The sequence below is a fragment of the Phaenicophaeus curvirostris genome, chromosome 3 (genome assembly GCF_032191515.1).
Source record: "Phaenicophaeus curvirostris isolate KB17595 chromosome 3, BPBGC_Pcur_1.0, whole genome shotgun sequence".
In the NCBI taxonomy this organism is placed as follows: Eukaryota; Metazoa; Chordata; class Aves; order Cuculiformes; family Cuculidae; genus Phaenicophaeus; species Phaenicophaeus curvirostris.
This window is the reverse complement of record NC_091394.1, coordinates 49,666,494-49,681,426: the sequence shown is the minus strand read 5'-3', so window position 1 is coordinate 49,681,426 and position 14,933 is coordinate 49,666,494. Positions and strand designations below refer to the sequence as shown.

At 37.9% G+C, this 14,933-nt stretch overlaps 1 protein-coding gene and 1 long non-coding RNA gene across 4 annotated transcripts in view; one reads left to right on the top strand and one right to left on the bottom strand.

The window, feature by feature from the left end:
* MIB1 (MIB E3 ubiquitin protein ligase 1) overlaps window positions 1–14,933 on the bottom strand; it is an 85,298-nt gene that overhangs the window by 29,822 nt on the left and 40,543 nt on the right. The window lies entirely within an intron of this gene.
* Window positions 4,649–10,870, top strand: LOC138719071 (uncharacterized). 2 transcript variants are annotated; one of them, XR_011337177.1, is made up of 4 exons: window positions 4,649–5,353; window positions 5,454–5,646; window positions 6,995–7,243; window positions 10,806–10,870. It is a non-coding gene; the product is annotated as an uncharacterized lncRNA (long non-coding RNA). The 2 variants fall into 2 exon arrangements; XR_011337176.1 differs by lacking the exon at window positions 10,806–10,870 and having other exon boundaries at window positions 4,650–5,353; window positions 6,995–8,549.

Genomic DNA, 14,933 nt, shown 5'->3' with positions numbered 1-14,933 from the left:
ATGAATATGTTACAAATGGCAAATTCTTTTACAATGCTGCATCCTCCTTCTCATTAGCTGAGAGGTAGTTTCTTTTAACGCACAAGATCCTTTTCCTTCGCAATGCAGCCTTCCTTCCTACAGCTATTCTATTTTGCGGGATTATCTAGAGCTGCTGCCAAAATTCTGACAGCTATGTGGCTACCATTCAGAACAGATCTCATGGGAACAGGCACGTGCTATATCATGAAAAGTCATATTAGTGAATTAATGTAGCATGCCAGTTACAAAGCGATTCTTGATTAACTTCTCCACATGAAGTATTAAAGAAGAACCTGAGTTGTACTGCCCTGTTTTCAGGACCACAACAACACAGGCGCGGTACTGAAAAATTACTTTCATCTGATGTACGTTAAAACAGACCACAGACTACTTTCAGTGCCAGTGTATTGAAGAGATCAAGAAATCACTGAAGTAACAGTAACCCTGAAATCCGTTGAAGAAAACTCTTCAGGCTGTTGTCTTCACTGTATTCAGTTGTTACAGATTACGTTGAGTAGCCAGAGAGATTATTTAGAAGATGTTTAAAACTTTTATTGAAACACTCAAATCACACCTTCAACAAGGCCAAGTGCAAGGTCCTACACCTGGGTTGGGGCAATCCCCAATTTCAGTACAGGATGGGGAATGACATGATTAAGATCTGCTCTGCAAAGAAGGACTTGGGGATGTTCATTGATGAGAAGCTTGACATGAGCCAGCAATCCACTCTCACAGCCCAGAAAGCCAACTGTATCCTGGGCTGCATCAAAAGAAGCGTGGCCAGCAGGGCGAGAGAGGTGATTCTCACCCTCTACTCCGCTCTGGAGTACCTGTGTCCAGTTCTGGAATTCCCAACAAAAGGAGGATATGGAACTGTTGGAACAGGTCCAGAGGAGGGCTACAAAGATGATGAAAGGGCTGGAGCACCTCTGCTATGAGGACAGGCTGAGAGAGGGAGGGTAGAACTGAATGATCTTTAAGGTCCTTTCCAACCCAAACCATTCTATGATTTAAAGATTATTACTAAAGCATTACTAATGAAAAGAAATCTGTAACATGTAAGCTCCAGCACTGGTCCCTCTGCAGTATTTTCAGATTAGGAGGAAGCTGATAAGAGATTTTTGGGCCTTTTTCAGTTGGATGATCTTTTGAATGTTCTGAAATTTTCTAGATGGTACAGCAAAAGAAAAGGACTTGAGTGAAATTTTTTGAGGAGTTGTCTGTAAAGCTTTGAAGGGGATGAGGAAAGCACTTCTTTCAAAGGAGCTAAACACCTGCCTCAGTGAAAAAGCTAATGAGAAAGTGTATGCATGTAGGTGGCTGAGATCAAGGTATCTGTTGTTTTTCCAGACCCAGCTGTTGGGGTGCAATGATTTTTGAAGCCCCCCACAATTCACATAATTCATCTACATAAAATGACAGTCAAGACTCTAATAATTAGAAGTGATTAGGTAGAAGGAACACCCATTTATACTGTTAAATTTAATTAGAGATGTAGAAGAATAACAGCAAATGCCACCACTGCTGCTGCATGCACCTTTAATTTGACCTTGCCACACAAGTATTTTTTCCTTTTTTCTTTCCTTTTTTCTTTCCTTGTTTTAAATTCACAAGCACATCTTAATACATAAATGACATATTTAAATTATAAATAATAGTACAATGCAAATTCAACAGCATCAGTTTTGTATCTGCAACATAAAATGCATCATCCAACTAAACAATACCCTATTTCTTTTTTAGCCCCTCAGAGCAGTTGTTCTAACACCAGCTGCCAACATTATATATATATATAAAAAAAATCAGTGATATGATCAGAAGTTTTAACAAATAGTATATTATTTATTATCAATCTGCATACAAAATCTCTTTCCTTATACAGTATTTTCCTCTCAGAATTTTTACAGATGCTCATCGGCATTATCTGAGAATGTCACATACAATAATGGATTTATTTGAAACATCTACAAGTTAAACATCCTTGTAAGAAGGATGAAACCAGCACCCTGACATATAAAAAAAAGATGCCAGATTTAGCATTAACTGCAAAGGCAGCCTTCCACACCATTTAAAAAATAGATACTAATTAAAACTAGAGAAGATTCTTCGCTACAAACTACAATCAGAATGACTTAAGGAAGGCTAGTAGGGTTGTGGGATGGTGGTGTGGTGGTTTTGTTTGTTTGGCATTTTGGGGTTTGTGTGGTTTTCTTTTAAAGAACTTAGACACAGAAAAATAGAGAGGCTACTTCACAATCAGTATAAGCAGATCTAACTTCAATTCCCACTGAAAGGCACAGTCCCACTTTTCCCTGCACACTTCAGTTCTTGCATTATGTTGGTTCTATACACACGTCAGTGTCTAGTGAGGGAAGCAACCTGCCAGCCTCCCAGTTTGGCTAGTTTGCTTTCAGACAGATCAATGAGACAACCCAACTTACCCTGCAACTTCACAATCACTTGGAGTGACAGGAATAGGAAAAGATGAAGCTAGAGTCACATGGAGGGCAGACTGTCCTTTCCATAAGCAGTCTTAGATTAGCATGAACTTATCAGGAATCATATCTCCAGGGGTTGTAATGATTCAGTGCATTTTTCTACTACAAGTTTCTGTACTCCCCTGCCATTCCCCCCCTCAAGTCATGCCGCTGTCTTGGCACGACATGGTTTCATACTGTATGATGTTTTACAGCATTCTGGCTTGACGTATTACACACACACACCCTGCTCTCTACTTATTTCCACCTGGCTCAGCTAAGCCTGTTCATCTGTTTCCTGTTACATTCTCCAGAAGTTGAAGGAACAGACCAGATTCAAAGAGAGTTTCCATTGCAAAGTTTTCTTTTAAGGTTATGTAGACTGACATGCATTTTACAAGAAAACAGGAGCAAGGCTACCTTTTATTAATCCCACTCTTGTCATCTGACTGCCACCTCTGCTCAAAAAACACTCAAAAATGTGGTCCAAATACAGCATCTAGAAAGTCACCCCTTTTTGTCGAGTTATTTCTCACACAGAACAGTACACTGAGCCTGCACACCATAAAGCCAAAGAAATATTTGCACCAACATAGTGCACAAAGTAACACAGGAGTAGGGCAGTGCTATTTTTGGCAACGATATGATCTTAAGTGCACATCAGCACAAAACTTCAAGCCAAATCAATTCCCTGATCTGGTTCACACCACACTTGCTATGCAGTACAGGGAGCTATACTAGAAGAACGAAGGAGGAAGTATCCCTGAGCAACAAGTAACAAAGAACAGGTTAATAACTTACTACTGGTATTACCAAGCACACTGTATCTTGAAATTAAGAGTTCAGTGTTTCATATTTGACTGATGGCTCCGTTAGCACAAGTTTAAATAGGCAAGCTGTTTCCTTCTTTTTGTCTCCCAGATCTTCAACTATCTCTTGGCATTTGAAATATCAACTTCAATATACATGAAACAAAAGAAACAATGGCACAATAGAATTTTACAGGGAATTTACAAAAACATATTTTGCACTCACCTTGACCTTACACAACAATTTTGTCTGCAGTGCATGACTATGAAATTTAAGAAAGAGCAATGAAAAAATGTGACTTTTACCAGAAAGGTAAACTGCAACAGAAGTTACAAGGTAAGCAGCTACCAAGTACAGGACAAAATCAACATAAAAAGAGGGAGCAAGAGAAGGATAAATCCAGGGTAGCAGTTTGTTCAGAACTCCACATTCTACCCTGCAGTACCGAGCTTTAACACATTAATAACTACTAATAACTTTAATGTTCATTGATATTTTCATTTAATAAGTTTGTTTCATTTTAGACAGAAGGCTTTTCTGCATTTTCACTCTTCTTGCTCCTCAGCAACATGAAGAATTTTGTCTGACTCTTGAAGTATTTGGGTTCCTCAGTGTATTTAAATGGGTAAATTTCAAATACTTTATTATTTTCTGAAGAAAACATTGCATATATTCCCTATGCATATGAAAAATTCCTCTTTTCATATTTTGAGTGTGACGTTACTAGTTTTGTTATTGGCAAATTTTGTGCATATGAAAGTCAGATTAATAGAATAAGCTGTTCACTTGATTTATTATTCTGCTAAAACATTTCACTTGTTTTCCAAAGAACAGTAGCACCCAATTTCTACATGCATTTATTTTTTTTAAAAGTAATTTTATAGATAAGCATTATAAAGAAAATACTATAGAATTTTAAACACAGCAGTATGTAATTATACCAGTTTACTAATTAAAGGTTTTCCAAATATCTTCTAACTTGATTTGCATATAGAAACGTGGGGCCACAAATTGGCACCAGCTTCTTTTTTATAAAATAACAGTGTGATTTGCTGTTGAAAACTTAGAACTAGACGTAGCGGCTGCCTAGACCTCAGGTTAACCGGTGCGATGTTACTCATGGCATTTTTCACTGATCTAGAAAAGAGGTTACACAACCTGCTGTGGCAGCGCAGGGTATTTATTGTTCTATATCTGCGCAAAGTCCTTGCCTTGCTACTAGCAGGGCTGCCTTTCCCCCCCCCACCCCCTTCTCCCCCCGCTCGGCGTTTCTAAGTATAGTGACAACCTCACCAGGGTTTACTAGTAGCAGCGCAAGCTCAGTGAAAACCTGGGAAATCTAACTGGAAACACGAGAGAGCGCTTTATTTGGCAGTGCTAAAAAAACCTGGGGACAAATGGCTGGGCAGCAGTGGAAGTGCAGGCTGCACAATCAATAGGCAGAGAACTGGATAGAGGCTCCCTCCGCCGCCGGATCGACACTCGACAGCTGAGAGACTATTTTTTGCAATGGTTGACTAAATATGGTCAGGGAAGAGAGAGGCACAAGAGAGCCTGTTTGCCTGGGAGTGCATGTTTCAAATGCTTAGCTGCCTATAAAGCCGTAACAGTTTTGCTGGTGCCCCCTGAGTGGGAAATACGGTTGGTGTCTTCTGTAGTGTGCGCACGGGAGCCCTGACCTCGCTAGCTGACTTGACCTCTGAAGATGGAAAGTAGCTTCAACACAGACCTGCCTACAGTTAAGCCTGGAAACATAACCTCAAGCAAGAAAAGATGCAGTGCAATATCTAAGGAACTAGAAGAAACCAATATTTGCCAGGGGAGGGGGGAGCCGATTGCGCCTTTTTTTTGTGCCTCTTTTTCTTTTTTTTTTTTTTGGAAGCAACTCCAACTTCTCAGGGCTCAGTTTTCAGTTTTTTGTTGCGTATTTTTTCTCTTTGCTTTTTCCTGTGATTATTTTCATCTGACAGTGGGCTAAGTTCACCTTCCCTTGGCTTCCTAGCATCTATCCTTGGAGTCTTAACTTTCAGTCCAGCAGACATAAGGTATAATTTCTATACATCATCCATATTTTAGCATTCCAAGAAAGGCAGCAGGTGCCAATCAGGCACCCATCTTCATGCTTTTTTTTGTTTTCCTTTTAAGTTTTATCTATTTAAGGTGGTGAGGTACTGTACGCACCGACATTCGCCCCCCTTGCCTCCCCCTCCCATGTAACGAAGAGCTGATTCAGCGAATAGAGTGAGAGAGCACTCAGGATGAGATGGCTGCTGCTGATGTGTCTCTAGGTCATTACCTCTCTTCCAACTGCAAATGCTGCATGATACTAAGCTTACAGGTAATAGAACATCAGGAGACCTGCATTATTCTGCACGTTTAAAGGATGCCTATGACTTTCTGCATGTATAACTTATTTACTAGAATGTTGGGGTTTTTTCCTGTTATGTTAATCCCTCTACGCTGGGAACAGCTTAATTTGGACTGCGTTAAAGTACCAAGCATTTGTAGTGTAAAGAGCAGACTGAAAGAAAACAACATTAGTCCAAATTTCATACCAAAAAAAAAACCAAACCCCAACTTGCTTGGAAGGCAGAATTCTTTTTAAACGAGACGAACTCAAAAACTGTAATGCCATTAACTGATTGCTCAATTCAGTGATATATGTTCTTATCTTCCTATGCACAACTACAAAAAAATTACCAACTTTAAAAAGAAAATGTAATGAACAGTGTGGTACAGTATGATGCCAAGTTCTCAAGTAGGGTCTAAGCAAAATTTTCAAGGTGTTTTCTCTCAGATGTACATGAAAACAACCTACTTAAAAACTAGAATGTGACTGCTGTGATTCTAATGCTGCATTGCTGTTTCTCCTTGTAGTACTGTGCTAGCTACTGCTACACTCTGATTTGCTCTCTATCAGCTGCACTAGGTTTTTGTCACAAGCTGCAGAAACCCCTACTTCCTCTACTCTCAGCTTCCCTTGCGACTGCTACATCTGCTAATTGTTAAGCTTATTTGAAATTCACCTTCTAACGCTGTAAAGATAAAGGTTACTCTTTACTGTAACCCAAATCAACTCCTGAAAAGTAAATTAAGCAACCGTAAGCTGTCTGACAGCTCCTTCAAAGTCAAACCCATACTGTACTTCAAATATTTAACTACCGTACCAAACCAAAGCACACAGAATCTGACAGAACAGGGTTAAACTTGACACTTGTTTCTTTGAGGGTCTGTTGAGGTTTGGTTTTTTTTTCATCATCAAATATTGCAAGTGCAGACGAGATTTTGACTGAAGCAGGTAAGTGCCAATTTTAAAAAACGAGAAAAGCTGCTTGCAGAAGTGTTGCATAGGTATTAGTTTTCACATACGACTTTTGGCCTAACAATCCAAATCCTCTCTCAGCAGTTAGAGGTTGTTTTCTTAATTCAATGTCATCTTTACGATAAGCAAGATCACCCATGCCATATTCTGGTTGGGGCGCTTTTTTTGTTTGTTTTGGTTAGGAGTTTGTTGTTGCTATTTAAAACAAATGAAACCACTCTGAACTACAGCTGGAATCAGTACAAACCTGCAAAGAGATTGCAGAATACAGGGTGGGATGCAGAAAACCATGGAAGTGGGATTGGGGAGGGTAGGAAAGTAAATTTATGACTGCCATATTAGATGAGTCTATACTTCTTTTCAGGACACTTGGTGCAAACTGTGCACAAGCACGGAAACCTGCTAGAAGACCTGGGAGGAAGCTGAAGGTTTTACAGTGGAATACAACTACGAATTTCAAGAAAACATTGCAAAGTTCCCAGCAATTCAACTCTCCGCTCAAACATGATCACTCAGAACAAACAGCAAGCAGCTGCAAAAATCGGAGAAGCGCTTCTAATGCCCATGCCATCCCAGAACAATGAACCGTAACCAGCTTTAAGCCACCATGCAGGTAAATTGCATTGTAAAGTTCAGTTAAAACAATAAGTTTATCTTCTGCCATCAATTAATTGTAACATTGTTCTTCTAAAGAATTTCCAGCCTGAGTTTTACCTAATGACAGCAATGGAAAGCAGCAAAATATTTTTCAGGTTCATCTGATAGGTAGTCAAGCAACTCTACATGTACCTGCTCAGAGTACATACTTCTTTATGTACCCATATGAACATACAATGCTATGGAATGTAAAGAAGTATGTATTTTTGGCAGGCACAGAACGACCAGTAAGAGGAAACTAAACAGCTGTTGGAAGAAACAGGTTTCCCTCTTGTTTGAGTGACATTCATGTGACAAATTATCTTGCTAAGGGTCAGCTGGTATTGCCAAAATAACCCCTAACTTGTTAGTAGCAAACCACAAAACATTAAATTAAGTGACTATAAACATGGGTAGAAAGAATTGTTTACAGCTGATAAGCAGCATATCAGCTGTAAACTAAGAATTCCAAAACAAGGCTGGAAATGAACCCTTAAAATGCACTGCTTAAGACAGCAGCATAACTGCAAAATTTATCATCACCAGCACTCTTCACTTAATAGATCCTAAACTAATCTTAAAAGCCTGATTATCAAAATGTTATCTCATTAAAAACAAGCCAGTGTTTTATTAATCACCACCAGTTCCATGTAGTTCACATGGTAGCGGTTAAATTTACATCTACTATAGCATATTTAACCTACAGGTTGCAGCTAGGACACAAGTAGAAACAGCCAAGAAATTACAACTGTGATTTAGAAAAAAGGGGAGCAAAAATAGTTGACCATGATAACTTCTGCAATTTAATATATGAGACTTAAGTTGGAATTTTCTCCAAATCAGCACTTATTATGCTCACTGAGCTCTTCGATACAAAGTGCCGCGTCAGGTTTATGCACAGAAAGTGACAATACAGAGATTTCTAGGCCACAGTCGCTAGTCAGCGGATTAAAGCTATTGACAGATTCCTAAATGAAAACACAAATGACAAATACAATCTAGGAGGTAAGTTATCTTAAATGCTATTTTCAAATAACCTGAATTTGTTTTAAATGCAAATTTAAGAAAATTTGCCATGAAAATATGACTTAGCAGCATCCAGAAAACTGAAAGGATTCTGCAACAGCTTCAAGTTCTAAACCCAATATTAATAAAATACACCTGCACACACCATCCATAAGTAAAGATAATCAGCATCATATTCAGCAGTAAAGAAAAATACAAGGAAGTACCTCCTGGCTCATGGACCCAGCTATTACTGTTCATGACAGCAGCCTTCTAAAAGCAGTTAAACAGGGTATGGGCCATAACAAGTAAGCCCCAATTAAAGGTTCTAACTCTACCCCCGTGCTTACTAAAACGTCTGGAGGGGGAAAGCCAATGCACCATTGTTAGATGAAGAATCTTACTTTTAAATACTCATATAATTCTCAAATAGCCAATTACACACATAGCCTGCTATTTTTATTACCTCAAACTACAGAATAACGTATATACAAGAATAACATTATCTTATCAGAACCATTTTAAGTAAAAATATTAGTATGTTCTTTAAAGCTGTTTCTCTCACAAGCAGATATTTTGGCCTGAAGACTGCAGTATCTTAAAATCTAAATCAAAACCTTTTTTTTAGTGGAAAACAAATCAAATTGTAGTAACTTTTCCAAATGAATCAGTGCTACTGAACTTGATCGTGCTTGCCGAAGCAGTTAGTTACTACCAACAGCTTTACAGAGGGGTTAATTGCTAAGCATTTACTGCTTTTCTTGAGGAGTTCCTGTCCTCACCATCAACGGATATCACTTCCAGTCCACTGTCAGACCAACTTTTTAACAGCTTCAGCTTAATTTGAAAGGGTTTTGGTAACAATTCATCATATAGTGTTCCTTCTTGTCTTCTTTGTATAACATTGCAATGCTATTCCAAAACAAAATGACAGTGCAGAGCTATACAAAAGTTAAAATTATAAGTCGACATTGCTTCCTGTGAGTTCATGTTAGCAAATCTCTAAGAATACATATCCAGTCACTCTGAAATGTCACATCCATCACTTAGATCAGCTGTTCAGTTTTAACCGAGCACAGATTGAACTTTGGGCATCTGCTGACACAGTTGTAACTCAAACATTTCAACTGTGTGACTGACAGGGATAACAGATGCTGACATTATCAAATGCTACACGGCTTTTTTTCCACGGCCATTTTTTGTCCCGATATGGCCAGTACATGAAACTGTATTGCCATCCAAAAGCGCACTTGAGCAGCTGTATCGGTAAAACAGTTCCTGTATAACCGATAAAAATAGAAACCAACTTTATAGCCATCTTTAATGCTTAAGTCCAAGCGACACACCTGCTACATTTCTATTAGGATACAGGGTGTTGGGAATATATTTACATAGACCTTCTCACCAGCACCAGACTATGCCACAAACAGATGCAGGCTATACTTGACACACTCGTTACTGGTGAATGGCTTGAACTCAGGTTGCCCTCTCCTTCCCACTGCAGTCAAAGCTCAAAAAGAACTCAGCCCAGAGCGTAAAAAAAAAGCTGCGTGAGCATGCAGAAACATATTAAGAAGCTTAATTTAGAAGAAATCAGACAACCCCAGATAATTCTTTAACAGTGGTGTTTTTCTGGCATGAAATGTTTTTACATGTACAATCAGGGTGAAAATAAATTATCTATCATGCTATATTATATAATAATTCCTAAAAAGTTAATACCAACCAGCAATATAATAGTGGAATGGAAAGCACTTGACATTTATACTTGTGCTAACCAACTACAGCATCAAAGCAGCTGCAAAAGGGAACCTGCCAAAAAAATGAGGGGGGGGGGGGGGGGGAGGACTAGGGGGAAACCGAAACCTCCCTCCTCACTAGGGTTTAACACCAAGAGGCAAGGGAGTTCTACACCAGTAGAAATTGTAAGATTGCAGTTTCTGGTCACTGCTCTAGTATTTCATTATTGCAGACAGAAAAAAAAAGTTAAAATTGTGCCTGTAATTTGATCTGAGACTTATCCAAAGACCCTCAAGGAAATACTTGAGGAAGGAGCAAACCTGGATGCTATACAGGCCTTTCTGGTACACAGCTTCCCACTTTGCCATCTCCAAACTAGTGAAGTAATTTAGATTTGCATTGACTAGAAAAACTTGTAACACAGAAGAAAGCCGCATGTTCTTTGTGAACTGTTCATGTACTTAGAAATACGCTATTGAATTATAACCTTCCTGCACTCCAATGCTTTGCTAAAGCTGGTAAAATGGAACCAAATCACCTCTTCAATGGATTTGGTCCCCTTCAACCAGCTGTAGCTATGCATTGATCACTGCTGGATTTCTCATGTGTTTAAAACTGGACTCTAAGCATGCTCAAAGTATTTATGCAGTTCTCTCATTAGTTGAGTTCAATTACTCCAGGCCGCCTGAAGATGGGAGTTAACAAGGTGTGTAGCAAATTCTGTATAATAGAAAATTCCAAGGTTGTATTTGTAAATAAACAGCTACTGTGTTTAATATTCTGTCCATATGCAGTGAAAGTTGATCTCCTACAACATTTATAAAAGAAGATAGGTAAACAGTGAAATAAACACATTTTCCAGTGATTTATTGTCTCTTGCATTTTTCCTTCAAGTCTGTTGCCCTTTGTAGCAGAACTGACCAAGAAAATGATCAAAAGGAAGCAATTCTGGATAGTATTGGTAGGGCAGTTGTACTTTGTGGGCACCTTTCTCTTCCTTCCATCCTCTTCCCTCTTTTTTTTTTTTAAATACAGAAGGGAGGAAGCTCCACAGGGTAGGAACTGTATTTGCCATCTTGCACAAGTTGGGCATATTATTTACTATTTAAAAAAAATAAATCTGTCACTGACCACAACAGCTACAGGTGAATCTGCCATCTAGTTATGGAAATAATCTCCAAGAGCAGAGCTTTCTCCAAACCAACTTGAATAAAAGTACTCTTTTAAAGCATTTTAACAGAATATGCTAAGTCGTCTTAGGAACATGGGGTTTTTTTGCACTCAGCTTCAGCCTACACTGTCAGGACTGCAAATACAAAAGCATAAAAATCACTTTTGCTGGTTTAGAAAGCAACTGTACAACTCCAATTACCTCACAACTTGTCTCTTTGAGGACCTCCACAACAAAACAGCACGTAAGTTCCCAAGATGCCCATTATCACTAAGTAAAAGTGAGAAACCCCACCTCTTAAATTGCTAGTTAAAAATTCCACTGTCCACCAGTTCAAACCATCCACAAATCTAAAACCAAAGGGCAGATCTACTAAACAAGACAATCGCGAGGAAAAATTACAATTGCATTTTAAATCATAATTGTGCTAGTTAATGAACATGAAGATGACACAGTCCTTGCTCTTGGACAGCAATGCATCTGCATCTTACCCCAGGACTGTAATTTTTTTTTTTTTTTTTGAAGTCCAGCAGAATTTATCACTCTGAAGAACCAGTGGCACGCATGTGCAAAGTCAGGTCAGCTCTAAAAGCAGCCTCATCTATTTAAGACGCTTGCTGCAGCGTGAATACAGCCCTTTTCACAAGATACAATCAAACCTAAAACTAACTGGGACAGCGGATATACAATACGCCTACACTTCAGAGTTATGTCTTCAGCTCAAAAATCTGAAGTCACAGGTATGCGAATAGATCAAACATAACTAAGAGTTGATAGCATGGCAAAAATAACCAACCTGTACAGTACTTTCAAATCGTACTCTCCTTTTTCTGTCTGAAAAATCTCATTAACACTGGAAAGGAAGCGTCTGCCAAGCTTTGAGGTTCACAGTACTTTGAAGAAAAGTCCAAAATAAATGCACTTTTAATATGACTCAGTTAAAAATCATGAACAAGAAACCATGCATTATATAAAACCTTAAGTTCATTTAAATTTTTTTTAGCTCCATGCCCCACGCAGAAGTTTAAAGCTACCTACAGCATAAACTGAATAACCTCCATTCTATGTTTTAACATCATACGTTAGCAGGAAGAAAACAGAATTTGTTTCTGTACCAATTCACAAAGTAAAAAAAGCAGCAAATCACTAAAAGGAGAAATATTCCACTAGCAATAGAAAGCTCTCCAAAACACACTATACCTTGACTTTTGGAAAACACTGCCAAACTTTCATGGAATATTAACTGCTGAGACAAATCTAAGCTATTTGACAAAAATTGCTATATTTCTTCTAAAACTTCTCTAAGACTCAAAGGTTTAAAATAGATTTTTTTTTTAATATGAAAAATAAAAAACTTCCAAATGTACTTCTCAGCACAGTTTGTGTGGGGTTTTTTTTCTTGGAGATTTATCTCCCTACAGTTAGTAAAGGTCAGAATTCAAACAGAATGCAGAATAGGTTCTGCGCTGAAAATAGAATTGGTTCCAAATATCTTTTTTATATCAACTGGAAGCAATTCTGTGGAAATGCAGTTCACGTTATTGTGGTATCAACACATTTAGCACATGTACTTATTTTATTACCATTAATAATGAAGATGGATGTGGACTATATCAATACTTATATAAATAGTATTTTACTTTTGTAAGGAGATATATACACACACATATAAATGCTTATATGCATATGTGAATATACGTTTAACTTGTATTTATAAGATTTATATAATAACACAATATATCTATATTTCCCTTAAAGTCATATTTATCCATTTAACCTTCAGGGGAGTTCACTGTGCTGTATTCCACATAAAGCACCTCAGCCTGAAGCCACAAAATATCCAGTGTAGGTGGGGCAGCCATGCTTAGATTAGGAAAGACAGGCCTTTTAAGTAAGGTTTCAAGCAGAATATATTATCTGCTGCTTGAGACCCATACCAGCTACAAGCTAAAGTTCAGGGGGTTATTTTTAACAGTGTTTTATATAGGTTGCGCTTAGTGCATTTAATAGATTAGGAAAACAAAGAGGCAAATATAAAACTTTTGGTTTCATTCAGAAACAGGCCAATGGTGGAAGTACGGAACCAATAATTAAATAAACTACTATCACTGAAGTCTTTACGAAAATAAAACTTAACTCCTAAATGAATCAAACTGCTATAATGATTTGACAGGGGAGGAATGACATTTTTTTCAAAATAGATTTTTATCTCATTTTCATTAATTCCTTCCCAGGCTGATGCATAAAATACCTATTTCCATGTACAAATGAAACTACTACTTCTGTGAGGGAAACAACATGCTCTCTTTTTACATGCCTTAGAAGCGTTCTGAACATAAGTGCAACAAAGAAAGTAGGTATCCAACAGCTTTAGATATCTAACTGGTCTAGATGCATGTGAAACCTCACATACAGGGAAAAACCTATGCAGGATTCAAATCACTAATAATGGAAATATTCTCCTATTCTTCCAATAAAAACTTCCGTAAAGGAGAGAGGATTCTGGGAAAAACTGTACTATGTCTCACTTTCTATCAAGCATCAAACTGAACCAGTCTGAACTACAGTTTGAATCCCTCCATCAAAGAAAATGCCTGCCGCTCCCAAAACACTCACCCACAGAAAAAACTTCAGCATTCCTATGGAGAGCATTTTTTTTCCATACACTTGCCCTGCACCTCATATCGTGATCAAGATCACACAAACCAACCAACACAACCATTACAGAACAAAAAACTAACAAAAAAAATCCCTCCTCAGCAACTGGAGACAGGATACAGTACTCCTGGCTAATGCTGTTATGTACATACAGAGAATTTACATTACATAAAGAAGCTACCAAATCAGACCCAGAAGAATTTTCTTCTCGATGCCAAAAATAAGCTCCCTTCACTAGGCCCTTGACATGTTCCCTCACAGACCTTTTACAAGCACCACAGAAAACAGTAAACATTTATTGTTCCTATCAATGCTTTCAACCATTACTTTTGCTTGTTAAGTGTGATTCCATATAGACACGTAAATACTTATGTTCACTTTTTAACTACCAGTCTTGATACCTACGTTCGAAGAGACTAACCCAGATTTCATTCCCATATATTAACATACAGCCTTATTAGTCCAACTTCACTCAACTGAAAAGCAGACTGTAGTAAAGTTAAGCAGGTAAATAAACACATTTCTTGTTTTGTGTAACCTATACTGAATTCTCTACCATATGATAAAATATTATTTAAGTCTTACTAGAAGGACAGCTCTGCAGCATATCATGTATCCACAACATAACAAGCAGGAGCAACACAGTAAGTTTTCTGTTAAGTTCTATCTATGCAATACAGCTTCACATACAAGAATTCCTTAAAAACTCAAATCCCGTTCCCAATTCCAGTATTCAAGAAAGGACACTTTTTTTACAAATCCTATCATAAGATCTTACTTAAGAACTCACTCACCAAAACGTTTATTGGCAAAATTTTACAGCCACCACAAGAAATTTCCTTGGGATTTATTTGGAGTTATCTGAAGTCAGCATTAAACTGAGCAGACTAGCAGCATCACTCTAATAATGGCTTCCCAAGTACTAGAAACCTGCATATCTAAGCAATGTCAAAATTTAAGAAATATACTTGTAGAATCACAGAATCATTTAGGTTGGCAAAGATCTTTAAGATCATAGAGTCCAACAGAAAAATTACATGCAGTTTTAAGGCTCTTTTGAAAGAACTGAAAGAATTAGCCTCTGGCCTGGACA